The 15,568-nt window shown below is 41.4% G+C and overlaps 1 long non-coding RNA gene across 1 annotated transcript; it reads right to left on the reverse strand.

Moving 5' to 3' along the window:
* Nucleotides 1-663: 663 nt before the first annotated feature.
* On the reverse strand, nt 664-11,751 carry LOC134475623 (uncharacterized). The gene is made up of 3 exons (XR_010046800.1): nt 11,646-11,751; nt 11,356-11,434; nt 664-864 (listed from the first exon to the last, which is right to left on the reverse strand). It is a non-coding gene; the product is annotated as an uncharacterized LOC134475623 (long non-coding RNA).
* Between the last annotated feature and the right edge of the window lie 3,817 nt (nt 11,752-15,568).

A 15,568-nucleotide genomic window follows, 5' to 3' on the forward strand; every position in this document is an offset into this window, starting at 1 on the left:
AAAAGCATGTTTATCTTTAAGCCTCTTGCTGCATAGCAGGATATGGCCCCAAATAATTGCTTCATAAAATATGAGTAAAACAACCCAAGTGGTGCCCATTTTGCACTGGTGTTTCATGTTCTCTGTCTGACCATCATGGCCATTGGCTTGCCCTGTGGTAGTTTCTACACTTGGCTGAAGTGCTAGGTAGGATGCCTGCAGGAATCTAAGCTGCTTCGCCACCCAAGAGAACAGTGCCAACCCTGAGAGGTAGGAAGTTTCTTCGTAGCTCCACTCAGTGCTCATCTTGAGCACTGTCCAGTAGGTTGCTGAGGATTTTGAAAGCAAAGCCATGGTATCATGGGTGTGGCTTTTCATTGGAAAATGAAAAATCTGTTCTTGGTGACCCATTTCCCTTAATTACACAAAGGAAAAACACCCTCAGATATAGTCCAGATGTAGTCTTGCATCTTTCCCTCCTATCTGGGTAAGATGGAAGTCAATTTCTACTGGATAAATAAACAGAAGAACCCACAAGCACATCTGCCTGGAAAGGTGGAATTAAGTGCCATTCTGTCAATTTGTAATTTACACTCTTCTTCCCAAATTTCCTATATAAGTCTGTATACTGTTCACCTCAAAAATCCTCTAAAATCCTAAACCTTGTAGTGAATTACAGTTCAGCTTAGAAGGGGGAGGCCATGTGGAAAGGCCCCTGGCCAACTGCATGGGGTGCTTCAAGTCTGAAGAATCACTGATCTCACAAGGTGGCTGCAGCGATGGAGTCTGCGGCCCAGGTCTCCCCAAAAGCACAGGACAGCTGTACTGGGCCTGGTCTTCCTTCTCCTTGAGCTTGTGACAGGAGCTGCCTTCTCCAATGCCACCCTGCAAAGGAGGGGAGGAGACTGGATAATTATGAGAACCTAATAAGAATCAGAGTCAAAGGGGGAGAACTGTGTGACTGTCACAATTATCAGAATTACAGACACCATGAGGCCCCCACAGGAAGGGAGCGAGGGAATAACTCTCTCTCTCTCTCTCTCTCTCTCTCTCTCTCTCTCTCTCTCTCTCTCTCTCTAGGTCTCCATCATGCACTCTCCACCACAATGTTCAGCCTTGTCTCAGGCCTAAAGTGATGGAACCAAGCGACCCTGGACTGAAACTACAAGCCAAAATAAATCTCTCCTACTTTAAATTGTATTTCTGAGATATATTTTGTCACAGTGACAGAAAGTCAAAACACACTTGGATTCTGGCTTTCTGTCTGGCCCCCTGCCATTAACTCACTGTTAAATGAAACCAACAGAAAACCAGAGGATCCAGACATCATTTGCATCACAACCCAAATGATGTTTCAGTAAAATCAGCTTCCCTCCAAAATTTAAGCAAGGGACAGCCATGCTTTTCCAAGTGAGGAGTCATGTCCCTAATATGAAGGGATATACCAAGCCCACTGAAAATCCACCATGGTATCTGGGATCATTTTCCACTGGGCCAGCTGAGTGAGCCCTTTTTTGGCTTGTTGGTCTAGAGGAAAGAAAATCCTATATTCTAGAAGTCATTTTAACTCCTGCTAAACTTTACATCTCAGATGTCACCAAAGGCCTGTGTGTTACAAGTTCAGTCCTCTTGAGGCACTATGAGCAGGTGGTAGAAACTTTGAGGTGTGGGCACTGTGAGTCCTTAGATTATTGGAGGTGAGCCCTTTAAAAGGACTGTGGGACTCCGACCTCTTCCTCTAGAATTTGCTTCCTGGCCATGAGGTGAATGGTTTTGCTCCACCACGTGCTCCTGTTTTGGCATCTGACCTCACTGCAGGCCCAAGCAAATGGGCCTAATCCCCTCATGTCTTCATCTGGACTGAAATCTCCAAACCTGAGACAAAAAAAAAAAAAAAAAACCTTTCCTTTTATAAGCATATGATCTTTGGCATTTTGTTATAGCAATAAAAAACTAACTAATACAAATTCCAGTTCAAACTACCCGTGTTTTCATTCCCTTGGGCACCAGGGCCTCTCAGTTTAGTTACCTCTGTCTAGAATGGTACTGTTATTGACATAAATTACCACATTTTTTAATACAAAGTTAAGAGATGAACACCTATTAAGTCAGCTTATAAATGAGAAAAGAAAGACTCAGAGTATTAGATTAATTCTCCTGACATCACAAAAAGCTAATAATATTTGAGCATTGATACTGAACACTAATGTTTGGATCTCTTCACTGACTTTTTTAGGAACAGATAGGCCACAGTGGTGTCGTGAGCATTAGATGCTCATGTACACAGTCAGCCCTTTCAGTTGCTAGTGGATATAATTTATTTCCCTCCATATACCTTTTGTCCACAGGCTCCAGACACTGCAGAATTGAGCAAAATGCCTATTCCATATGTTGCAGAGGACCTGAGGTCATATTTCCTCTTCATTGTCAAAGCATAACAAACCTTCAGAAGAACCTCCTCTTGTAGCCATGGAAAACCCTATGACTGTCCTCCAGATCTCTGCTGGGGGAAGACTGATAACAGAAGGTGCATCTCTGGGGCAGGTTTAATCAGAGATGGAGCCACCAACCAGATGAAGCACCTTTGCAAAACCCCAAAGCCTCCTTCCCATGCCCTTTCAAATTAAGAGTTCCTTCTGCTAATATATTAATTAAAATGAAATATTAATAGCTGCTCTCTATTATTTATGGGCTGTTTTTGGAGAATAAATTATTTATATTCAAAGAGGAATCAATTTCACTGAAACTTGCCTTTCCAGAGGAAGTTAGATTCGTGTCACATAATAAAGAAATAAGCTTATCAGCAGCATCAGCTCAAAGATGTCGGCTGTAAATGTTGATTTTGAACCAATAAGAAGATTATAAGCACTGTCATAAAATATCTTTCCAGGATGTAAATTATTCAAAGCCCTTCATGGGCAGACACGGTATCACATGCCTCAATGATCCTGCTCTATGCAACACATTTCATTTATTAAAGCCGGAGAGGCCCTCTATTGATAAAGCCCCTAAATAAATGATAATCTCCATCTCCTTCTTCCAAATTATTTTCATGATGAGAATTTAAAATGTTTGTGTTGGAGGTGTCCTGTCAAAAAATGCATCCCCTGTTAGGCGCACAGACATCTTCATTGGGAGTCTCAGCTCCTCATGACAGTCAAGCCCCCTTTCTTTGGAGCACAGGAAAGGGTCTAGCAATACAGACATTTCTGAGGGCTCATCTTAACACTTGAGCCACAAAAGAAAAGGTATTGTGGAATGCAAGGGCTTGGCGGGCCAGTTCCGCTGGTCACTCAATCTCAGCAGGACTCTACATCACAGCATGACTTAGCATGACCTGAGCAAGACATTCAACCTCTCTAAAACTGAGATTCTCTTACTGGGAGGAAGGGGATCACACACACACACACACACACACACACACACACACACACACACACACACCAGGCACAGAGCTTTGCCCCCTGTAGGTTCTCAGGAATCATTTCTAGCTGGAGAACTGTCTTAGTCAATATTTACTAGAGTCAACTGTATCAGAGTATAAGGCATCTGTGTGCACTCTGCAGACCCAGAGGATCTGGTCAAGGTCTTGGAGCTCACAGCAATGTCCCATGCAAGCTCATATCAGAAGGTTGAAGGATCTGAGCCAAAAACGCTGAAGGGCCACCGCCAGAAGCTAAAATATCTGTGGAAAAAGCCTGGCCAGAAATCTGAGGGATCCACACTGAAGGCCAGGAGAGCACCCCGGGATGAAGATGAGGATTGATCTCCCCCAACGAAAGAAAGAAGCCAAAGCTCCTTTAAAGAAAAATCACCAGAACTCTCCTGAAGAAAAGCAGCCATAAGGAAGTTCCTTTATGGAAGATCAGCTGAAATCGTTCCCTCCTCTTCTCCTTTTATACAGTTCTGGCAGCAATGCTGACTCAAATCAGCTGGGCATTCCCCCATCAAGTTGACAATTAGTCAATTAACTACCACAATAACCAAGCATGGTATAGCCTCTATGAGGCATTCTTCTCAGCTCCTTAAAGCCCACTGGAACTTCACAAGCATCCCAGGAGGTTCTGCCTGTCCCCAAGAGGAACAATAGCAGGCTCATCTAGAACTTATGTCTGGCTTTTGTTCACATGAAAGCCAGGGAAATCTACGCATCTTTGAAGGCACATGTCATCTCGCCTTCAAGTATTTCATGATTTCCTCACTTTGACCCTTGCTTTCCTTCTCACCCATTCTCATATGTTTATGGTGTCCCTCCTGTACAAATACTGCCCCAGGTTCATAGTCTCATGTCAGGTACAAACTTGTTCACTCTTCATTACAACTCCACAAGGCAAGGCCTGTTTTACAGAAGAGGAAATTGGGCTCAGGAAGATTAAGTGTCTTTCTCAGTCACCCAGTGAAGAAGTAGCAGGACCAAGATTGGAACACTAGATTGGACCTGATCCCAAAGCCCACGCTCTTTCCTTTCTGTTCCACCAACAATTTGCTGAATCTGTGGCTCTGTGCTTTCTTTTTGTTTTTGTTTTGTTTTGTTTTTTGGTACCGGGGATCAAACTTATGACTGCACGCTTGCAAGGCAGGCACTTATGCCACTGAGCAAAATCCCCAGCCCCAGGCTCTGTGCTTTCTATCTGAACTTCCCTTATCCTACCAGCATGCCTGGGGTTCTGCTGAGATTAGGCTTCAGAGCTTGTCATGAATACTCTAACCCCTATCTGCCTAGAGTTCAGCTGGACAAACACCCATCCAGTCATGGTACCTCCATCATCAATGAATCCACCAGGTCAGCCCAGAATGATGGTACTAACTCACTCATCTCCATCCACCATTCTGTCCCTCGGTTTCTTCACCTATAAAACAGGATCACAGGGACTTATATCAAGCAAAAGCTCTGAAGATCAAATGGGATCATGAAAAGAGAATGTTTTGAACAAAACTGGCATAGAGTTGGTGCTTGACAGATGTTAGCTATAATTGCTGTTATCCTAAAGGTTTTTGACTACCAATTCTAACTGCCAGTCCATGATTTCCCCACACTATGCAGCTCCACAGCAGAAAGCTTAGCATATATTGAATGGCCAGCAATCATGAATTGATGGTGAATTCTTTCTGTTTTCCAATCACATGCCAGTTGGTGTTGAGAAGAGCTGCATGAGACAACAAAGGACACACAGGCTCAGGAATGTGGCTGATATTTAAGTCCTGCTGCTGGTACCTTCTAGTGCATATCTTCTATCCTAGAAGGTCATTTAATCCTCTATGAGCCTGTATGTGGTATCTATAAAGTTGGGGCTGGAGGGAAAGGGTAGATACCCAACCCACCCCGTCACTGGAGTTGGGAAAAGGAACCATCACTAAGAATGCCATAAACCCCCGTTTTCCTCTCTCCTTCTGTGTATTCCTTTTATTTTCCTTTTTCCTCTCTGGGCCCTCAACTTATGGATTCTTGCCTGTGCATCCTTTGTATGAATGTCACTAATGCTTCATCTCCTGCCTCTTCTTGTGTCTTTGGTGACACGTGTTGACCCATTGATGAGTTTGACTTTGTTCTTTATGGAGGAAATGAGTAATATGTGTTCAGAGACAAAGACCACAGACTGCCTCATCTGGAATGACAGAGGCTTGTTTGTTAAACATGTCCCACAAATAGCCACAGAAGACATTGTTCTCATCAACCATGAAAGTGAACAGCTGCCAAGAAAAAGAGGCCCCAAACCCAGTCCTGGAATTCTCCATTTCCCTCCACGCCATGGTGGCAAGAATCCATCGTTCTAACACAGTACTATGAAGGAAAATGACAGTGGAATGCTATGATACCCAAACCAAGATGAATAATTTCCAACGTATTTTAAATCCTCCCATATAGACAACAAAATACACACAAGCAAGAACAATAACACAAGAGCCTCTCATAGTGCATATGGAGATTGCAAATTGCCTACCAAATTCTCTAGAAGGAATAGGTTCTCTGAGTCACCTGTCACCCAGAACACAGACTGTCTGCTGCATTTTGCTCACACAGCGATTCTGCTCTGTCAAGAACTGACAATCAGACATGCAAAACAAGTGCTACGTATGAATTTTGCAAAAGTATCACTTGGGGAAAACAGAAACTAAAACAAATTGAGAAGTCATATAAATAATTACTTTGAGCTTCAACTCAAACATGAAAAAGGAAGGCATATAAGCAGAAATGCTAATTAATATGACTGTTTAATTAGAAATACCCAAATTAATAAACTATAATGACTCCAGATTTCCAGCAGGCAGCCCTTCTTCACACGTGATCTCAGAGGTGTGGCTCGGCGGGGCAATGCTGAGGCTTCGTTGCCAGGTGCCCAGCTGGGATGGCATTAGGAAAGACAGAGGTGAGGCTCCCACGAAGGGGAATCAGGTCCTTCTAGCCCCCACTCTCTGCTTAGACGTGCTGTGCCCTCATTGACATCAGCAGGTGCTCGCTTCTACCAAGACAGCTTCTCTAATTGGGAGATCATTCTGCACATGGCTACAGGGCCCCAGCCACAATGTACTGAGGACAAAATGAAGCCCAATACATCCAAGGGATGGAGTGTATTAGGTATCAGTGCTCTCTCTCTCTCTCTCTCTCTCTCTCTCTCTCTCTCTCTCTCCATTTTTGTTTTCCCAAAGTGGTGCTTCTGCAAAATTCACATGTATCATTTACTTTGTGTCTCTGTCAGCTCTTGGCAAGGCAGAATTTCTGTGAAAGCAAAATATCAGATTTAGTCAGGTGGATGGCATCACCTAGATAAATGTACTCATCCCAGTATACAGTTGTGAAAACCAAAACACCAAGGATCACCTAATGATTCTGCCAAAGCTGCATAACTGAGAAACAGAAGGCTCTGTATGCAAAACTCTGGTCTTTGAGTTCAACATTATGTACTTCAATTACAGTATGCTGTCTAGAAATTGAAAATGCTGCCACCATCCCTCCTTACAACTACAGCAGTCATTCAATCATTGGTTCATTCAGTTAAGTCAGTTGTGTACCTACCATGTGCCAGCCTTCTGATGACAAACACTGAGTCAGGTCCTATGTTCAAAGAACAAGGGCAGTAGGGAGAGAATGACAGGCACAAAATGGTCACACACAAAAGCATATCCACAGCATTTTCTCAGGGATACACAGGAAAATGAAATAAGCTAGGAGAATTTGTGAAAGAGAGAGTTCATGAGGTCAGGATAAACTTCCCTGAGGAATTAATGTTTAAAGTGTGGCGTGAAAGGTAAGTGTGGTTTTATAACATATAAAGAGAAAATAGTATGCACAAATAGAGAGCAATGTCTGTACTTGCCCTCTGTCCATCCATCCCTTGCCTGCTCCAACCTAACCTGACTTCTGCTCCCAACACTGTGTCATAGACTCATGCAGTAAGTTTCACAGGAATTTTCAGCGTACATGAGACTGCAGACAGTTTAGACAAAGTTGATCACTCCCTTCCTGAAATCATCTCATCACTGGCTCTTAAGCCAGAGCTTGCCTAACTTTCCCATTGTCTCTCTGGATTTCCCTTAAAATTTGTCCCTCATTCTTCATTGCCCTGAAAATTCTTCAAGGCTTGGTCTTGGACATTCCTGTTCCTTATTTTGTACTCTTCCCCAGGGCAATTTCATGCAAGATACAGAATTATTTGTACTCTACCGTGGAAATTACCAAGGCTTTATCTCTTGTCCTGAGCTTTCCTTTGGACTCCAGATCTATATTCCCAAATTGCCTCGTGGTACTGCCAAAGACTTTTGGATGTCTCAAAGACACTTAAAGGTCAGCATTATCAAAACTAAGTTCATCATGTAACCCACAATTTCATCTTAACACCATCCATCCAATATGCAAGCCAGAGTCCCAGATAAAATCTCTGTTCCCTTTCCCACTTTCCTTATATAAGTGCTTGGATAGTGGTACTCAAAGATGTCCAGGTGTTAATATTGGGAACCTGTGAATGTTAAGTTTTTAGTGTAAGAGATATTAAAGATATGATTAAATTAAGAATCATAAGATTGGGGCTGGGGATTTAGCTCAGCAGCGTATACGCCTGCCTTGTAAGTATGTGGTCGTGAGTTCGATCCCTGGTACCAATAAAAAAGACAAAAAAAAAAAAAAAAAAGAATCATAAGATTATCAAGACCATTAGGGTGGTGCCTGAATGTAACCACAAGTTTCCTTATAAGAGGAGGCAGTGGAAGATTTGAGGACAATAAATAGGAAAGGCACGTGACTGAAGAAGCAGAGAATAGAATGCCAATTGCTGAGGAAGGTTCACAGCCACCAGGAACTGGAAGAGATCAGAAATGGATCCTCTCCCCAGTAATTTCATACAGAACCAGCCCTGCCAACATGCAGAATTTTAATCCTATAAGGCTCAAACCTGACTTCCAGCTACAAGAAATGAAAGAGGAAACATTTGTACCATTTTAAACCATAAATTTGTAATAATTCCTCACAGCAGTAATAGGAAACTAAGACATACTACTGTAACAAATACACTATTGAGCCTTCTTTATGTTTCTTTTTTCAATTTTTATTTTTATTTTTATTGGTATATGCTTGCAGTACATAATCACCTTATTCTTAAGGGGGAAATAGTACATATACATAAAATACTTTTTTTTTCTCTTTTCTCTTGCCATCTCTTGAGCCCCTTCCCATTTGCACCACTTAACTCCTGGATGCACATATTTTCTCCATCCACACACTTTCACTAGAATAATCTACCATCAACTCTCAAGAGAGCAGATCCCACGCTCTACTGTCTCCCATGGCTCTTAGAATCAGGAACAAAGTCCATGGCAGGTCCCACAAGGACTTCCTTGCCCTGGGCTCTCTCTGCCTTCTTAAAACCAATTATAACTGCCGCAGAGAACAGACACAGAATAGAGTTATAATCGGTTTTGCATATCACTTTGTCCCCAGCAAAAAGCCTGGTGTAGAGTGAGTCCTCAACACACAGTGGCTCAACACACAGAGCTCAGTAAGGGTCTTTGTGTGTAGAGGTGGTAGTCTTAGTTCTTGACTTTGTCCTAACCCTTCTAGATGTATAGAAAAACGAGGTTGGGTCACATGAGAAGGACTTGATTACACACAGTAATGGCCAAAGAAACGAGAACCTCACCTTTTTCAGTTTGATCTTTAGTAAGTTAGGTCCTGGGTGGAGTTCCCGTAAATTTAGTAGGCACAAAACTATATTGGAATTTTTATCACCACTTAGCCTATCCTGCTCCATTTCTAGGCCTGTAGAGTTTCCTTGGCCATTTTCTTAGGTTAAAGCACTTAAAAAGTATCTAACTACAGATCAAAGTCTTTGAATACCTCCTCTGTGTCCTAGGAACCTAGAGTTTATCTGAAGATACCTCATAAACTAGTAGCTCTGAATTAATCTTTCTATTCTATATCCCAGAATTCCACTTATAAAAATTTTAATGAAGCATTTGTGAGACTAGAAATAAAAGGAAAAAGTTTGTATTTACAAATTATTTATATTACAATTTGTATTACAATTACTTTTATTATACTTATTCATACCACACTTGATACTTTGTGAAGTATTTGTAAATTTTTTCATTTGGTTATCATATAACATTGCTAGCTAAACAATTATTAACTCCAAAAGACAGATCAAAAAAGGACTCAAGGTATTAAATAATTTGACCAAGATCACACTTCTGTGATAGGACAGAATTTGCCCTTAATTTTATCACATAGGAATGTACAGAAATTATCAAATAGTCATTTGAGCCAATTTTATCTATTCATTAAGACACTAGAGGAATTCATTGAAATTTTTGATTTCTTATGCCTGGAGAGAAAAGAACACACTATTTTATACTGGTTTCCTCTAGGTGGCAAGATTGTGAGTAAATTTATTGCCTTCTTTATGCTTCACTATAACATCTACAATGTGCAAGCATTAATTTTATAATTAGAAAACAAGGAAGCATGATTATGAAGCAACTCAAGGGAATAATGGGAAAACAGAAAATTTCCAACTCACCCTGCATTCAGTGGCTGAAGGAAGGGATGGATACTGGCTCTGACCTGCTGTGTTGATTACTCCTTGTGTGATCCTCAAGTCTAACCTCTCTGAGTCTCAGTATAAATGGAGAAAATGAAGCTACCTGTTTTAGTGTAAGCTCTTGATGATTGTCTAGGTTATTTTCTCTCATTGATGGGAAAAAATATCCGAAAGCCAAAATGAAGAAAGAAAAGGTTTATTTAGCTCACTGCTTATAGCGATTTCAGCCCATAATCATCTGGCTCCAAGGCAGGGTGGCCAGCACGAGGGCAATGATTCAAGTCAACAGCCAGAGCAAAAGCAGGGGAATAGCAAGCCTCTTTTTCTCCCTTATATTGTACAGAGGCCACCATTGTTTCAGGGATGTAACACTCACAAAATCTCCTTGCCCTCCTCTTGCTCAAGAGGAGGATATTTATCAAATAAGAACCCTGGCTCCCTGCTGAGTTTCTTAGTTAAACTTCTAAATTTCTCAAACTAACACAGTGTATCAACCACAGCAATTCACCCTTGTCAACTTGGCAAGAAGACACATATATTTATACAGGTCTCCAAACACAAACGCAAGCTTATTCTTATCATTTCACAACTTGAACATTATAACACAGGTTTAACAATCCTCAAGGAACCACCATTAAGTCTTTCAATATTATATTACATTAGAATCATAACATTTGCCCTGTACCCGCAAAGACTCATACACATCCCATTATGCAAAAGGCATTTAGTCTATCTGCAAGAGTTAACAAAGTCCTAAGAGTTTCAGCATTGCTGAAACTTCCAAGTTCAAATCTCCTCCAAGATGTAAGGCAAATCTTACCTCCAAGCCCCTGAACAAGTGAAAACAAATTTAAACATTTCCAACATGCAATGGCACGAGATAAACATCTCCATGCCAAAAGTTACAAATGGGACCAAAGCAAGTCCAAAATCCAGCATGGCAAAGTCCTGCAGTTGCACATTCAGCACCTGAAGCAATCTGTGTGAGTGCCAAATGATTTGTGTGACTCCACTCCCTTGGCACTTCTGGTGGTTGTAGTTTCCACAGCTTCTCTCTTAGGTCCACTTTGCTCTCTCCTTGCACCTTTCCTTGGATGATCCATGTCCCTTTCTTTTCCAAACTTCTGGGTCCTCCCCTGAATCTTTGGCTTCACACTCATACTTTCACATACTTCCCTCTCAGAGACACACTGCCTGGCTTCCCAGGCACTCAAACTAGAGTGGAAACCTTTTTAGCCTCAGAACTCTTGTATTCTGTATGTACTGTGTCTTGGTTATTTTTCTTTGATTGTTGAGACAAAATACCTGGTGCTCACCATGAAGGAAGGAAAGGTTTATTTCTTACAGTTTTCTGGAGGTTTCAGTCCATTCTCAGCTGGCTCCAAGGCAGGGTGGCATGGCTGAGGGGCAGCCATTCATGACGGCTGCAAGTAACAAGAGTGAAAGGGCAATGACAGGAAAAAGCGCACCTTCTTCCCACACTTCTTCTATAGTATGCTGGCTCCCCTGAGTGAGTGCAGCACTCACACCATCAATCCCAGAGCTAGACAGTGAACCAATCACAAATGCTACATTCAGCTGCTTCCATGACTGCATGAGGCTTTGGGGGTCATCTAGATAAAAACCATAACACACCCAAAACCAGCACCACATGGATGGTGCCAAGCTCTGCTGCCAGTTGGAGCAGTAGCCAGGCTTTCCTCTCTCTTGGTGGTAGGGGCTGAATGCCTGGATCACTAGGCACTCTGAACCTGATTGTGAGAAACAAATTCTCTATGCTTCCACCATTCTGGAATATGGTGTGATCACCAACATTCTGGAACATGGTGCTCTGCAGCTTTTGCCTCAAAGTAAAGTCTTTCACTTTTGTAAATATGAGACTGCAAAGGTTCGAGACTTGCTAGTTTTTGTGATACCTTCAGACGATCTTTTTTATTCTCCTGTTGCTTTTCAAAAATCAACATTTCTTCAGCTCTATCTTTGCAGCCCACAGCTTTATTGGAGCTTCCTTCCTGACCAAACTCATAGTGTTTAAAACTATCCTACTGGGAGATTGCTCATACAGAATAGCCTAAACTGTTTTGGGGCTACTCTTTCAGCTGACATCTCCCAACATTTCCAAACCCTTCCCACAAGCCAGTCCCAAAGGATCTTGAACCATATGGTCAGGTATAGTCACAGCATTGAACTCATTCCTCTGAACCAAATTCCAGTCTTGGTTATTTTTCTCTAATTGCTAGGACAAAATATCAAAAACCAAAAATGAAGAAAGGAAAGGCTTATTTAGCTCACTGCTTGTGGAAGTTTCAGTCCATAATCAGCTGGCTCCAAGACAGTGTGGTATGATACCTGGGCAATACTTCAAGGCAGCAGCCAGTAAAAATAGCCAGAGCAAAAAGTGGGGAGCAAGCCTCTTTTGCTCCCTTATATTATATACAGGCTACTTTGCTCCCTCCAGGGTGGGAGTAGCACTCACAAAATGCCTTCCTCTTGCACAGAAAGTGGATATTTACAAAGTAAGAACCCTTGGCTTCCTACTCAGTCTCTTATTTAAACTTCTCAACTTCTCAAGTTGACAAAAGGTATGGACCATAACAGTGATAAGTGAAAAAAAACACAATTGAAGAGAAAAGAAGTTAACTGAGTCACATAGTAAAGAACTAAGGCACCTCACTGCAGACATTGCTGTCTAGCTATCCATGAGCTCAGCCTTCTCTTTCTTAGTTCTTACATGCTCTCTCTCCCTGAGCCTGAAAATATGGGAACAAGCCAGTTTGTTCCAATACTCTCATATTACCAAATTTGGTAGGTATATAATCTATCTCAGAGTTCACATGCCAAGCCCATGGAAGATTCTAGTAAGCCATACTTAGACCTTGTTCTCTACTTTTCCAATAACCAATCACTGTGACCAGGAAATAGGGAGTGGATTGGACACTTAGCTCTCCTGCAATAGATGCTGTACACAAAAAACTCCTGATCAATCCTGATGGCCGGAGGATCCAATTTATATATGCTGCTGATTTAGTTTGCTTGTGAAATACATTAAGTGATAAATACATTTTGCTAAACAATATTTCAGTATTTAGCACAGGAAAAGTAAGAACCTTAAAATCCAGTTGATAGCACAAACAAAGGAATACTTTGTCAGAAAACAAATATATAGAGGCTAGGGATTTAGCTCAATGGCACAAGCGTTTTCCTTGCAAGCAGACAGTCGTGAGTTAGATCCCTGGTACTGACTTTAAAAAAGAAAACAAATATATAGAACCACAAGAAATTAGATTCAGGAAAAAATCAGCACAAGGTTCAGAGAAAACAGGTGTGTAGCCTCTGACACAGACCAAATGCTTTTGCCCACCAAGACCTAATCTGTGAGTCTCTTTTTCTTTCTGATTCTTTCTCTGATTCTGTCTCTCTCTCTCTCTCTTTCTTCCTTTTTTTTCTTATCTCCTCTTAGAAAATTGGAGACAAGAATTGTAGAAGATGTTCCTCCCTCAATAAAACTTCAAATAAATTAGATATTGAACAAGACACTGAGATCCTGGCAAGAATAAGCCAAAAAAAATGGGCTTTGAGCTGTTGGGAGATGATAAATTGTCAGTTTCTCTTTAATAAGATTGTGTCTCATCACCATGTCCTGTAAAGATTTGATAGCTTTTGTTTTTAACCTGTGAAGATTAAAATCAATTCCCAACTAGAGTTGGGAACTCCACAACAAAGAGCCAGAAGTATATCAATTAATCAATCAATCAAGCCCATCAATAGATCAGCATGTCCATAGTGAGGTCAGCTTTCATTGAGTATCTGGAGCAGAGAAAAGGAATAGAAATACAACCCTGTAGATGCTGCCTGAGGGAAGCCATGCATCAGAAGGCACTAATTCTTTTGAGGCAACAGCAAACCAATTCCATCAGTGAGCAATGTCCCACTGTCCTGTAGATGTGTTTAATTTTAGGGCCTGAACTAATGGGACTGCAACTGAGGTCTTTTGCGCTGCTCAGTTGCCTAGACTGGCAATATCTGCGCTTATCTATCAGCTATGTATGGGTCCTAACTGAGCTCCCAGGGAGCTTCATAAGAGGAAGAAATGAGAAGAAAAGACTCACAGAGAGCTCAAATTCAACCTCTATCATTTTAAACTTTTCCAATTTTGTTTAGTTTATTAATCTCTCTTAATTGGTACCTTTAAGGACCAACGCAAAAATCACAATATGCGCTCTGCAGCCCTGTGAAGATCAAAATGAATACACATATACAGAGTGCCTGACATGGGCTGGAGATAATGGTAGTCTGTTAACAATACAGCCATTATTGAGTAGTGACATGATTTCACATACTGGGTTTTACTCTTACGTTGTATTTTTTTAAATTATTTTAATTTTAAAAATTTTTGTAGCCACAAAAAATGTATATAAATATATTTTGTTCCTTTTCTTTTCTTGCTTGTTTTTCCCCTTCTAAATGGACTCCCTCACCCTACAATAATCCTATTAAATTCTATGGACTTCCACTCACATGACACAAACAGCCCTCTGGCTTCAGCCCAAACAAAACCTAATTGTCTCCTCGTTTGTCTGTGTATGAGTTTGCTTTTCTAAATAAAATATCTGAGACTCTGCTTTCTTGTCCCTTGGTGTTTTTAATAACCAGCCTTGTATGAACGAGCCAGAAAGACAGAGTTTCTTGAAGCAAAGAAGTACGAGTGGCTGAAGCAAGGTTCCATTTGAAGTCACAGCTCTTAATTTCAACTAGGAAATGGCTGAAGGAGTGTGATACAGAAACAGCTCATAAACTTGGAGGCCAGAAAAGGCACTATCCTAATTAATCCTGTTTCTATCTCCCACAGGTTTTGTGACTCAGACTCTGTTACCAAATGAATGCAAAATCAGCCATTGTTCTCTTTCTCCCAAGAATGAATTTGGCTTGATTTATAGACACCATTTTCTTAAATGTTCCGTAAAATGACATTAATAAGGAGTCATCACTTGCTCGGAGGTGAGGAAATCAAAAGAAAGATTTCCATGGGAGAGTCTAGAAAAGAGTCAACAACAAAGCACAGGAGATTCAAGTTCAGGTCTGGGCCCCATCATCAAGGTCAATGGATCTTGAATAAGCATCCCCTCCACTCTGGCCTCAGGTACACTTTGGACCATGGCTTCCCATCTAGTAAAATCTTACTGCTCTTCTCTCTCTTCTCTTAGCCATCTTAGCAACCACACCTGCTACCTCTTGCCTGTTCTTTTTAATGATGGCAGCCAATGTGTGTGAAATGTCTAACATAAGCCAGAGATTGTGCCAAATCTGTGGGTACCTTCTCTTATTTCTTACCACATCCTCCAAAGTAGATCTTATTGTTATGCATAGTTGATTGTTGAGGAACCCAGGCTATGAGTAGTCACATGGCTTCTTACTCAAAAACAAAAAGGGAACATTCTGGGGCTTGAAACCCTGAGCCCCACAGCTCTCCTGCCTCTCAACACTTAAAGTCTCCCAAGCCGCACAACTTGCCAGAGTCAGCTCTTCTGTTTTCAGGTGTCCTGAATCATCTTGCTCTC

The sequence above is a fragment of the Cavia porcellus genome, unplaced genomic scaffold, assembly GCF_034190915.1.
Source record: "Cavia porcellus strain 051 isolate PalLab524CR breed Dunkin Hartley unplaced genomic scaffold, mCavPor4.1 scaffold_4, whole genome shotgun sequence".
Taxonomy (NCBI): domain Eukaryota; kingdom Metazoa; phylum Chordata; class Mammalia; order Rodentia; family Caviidae; genus Cavia; species Cavia porcellus.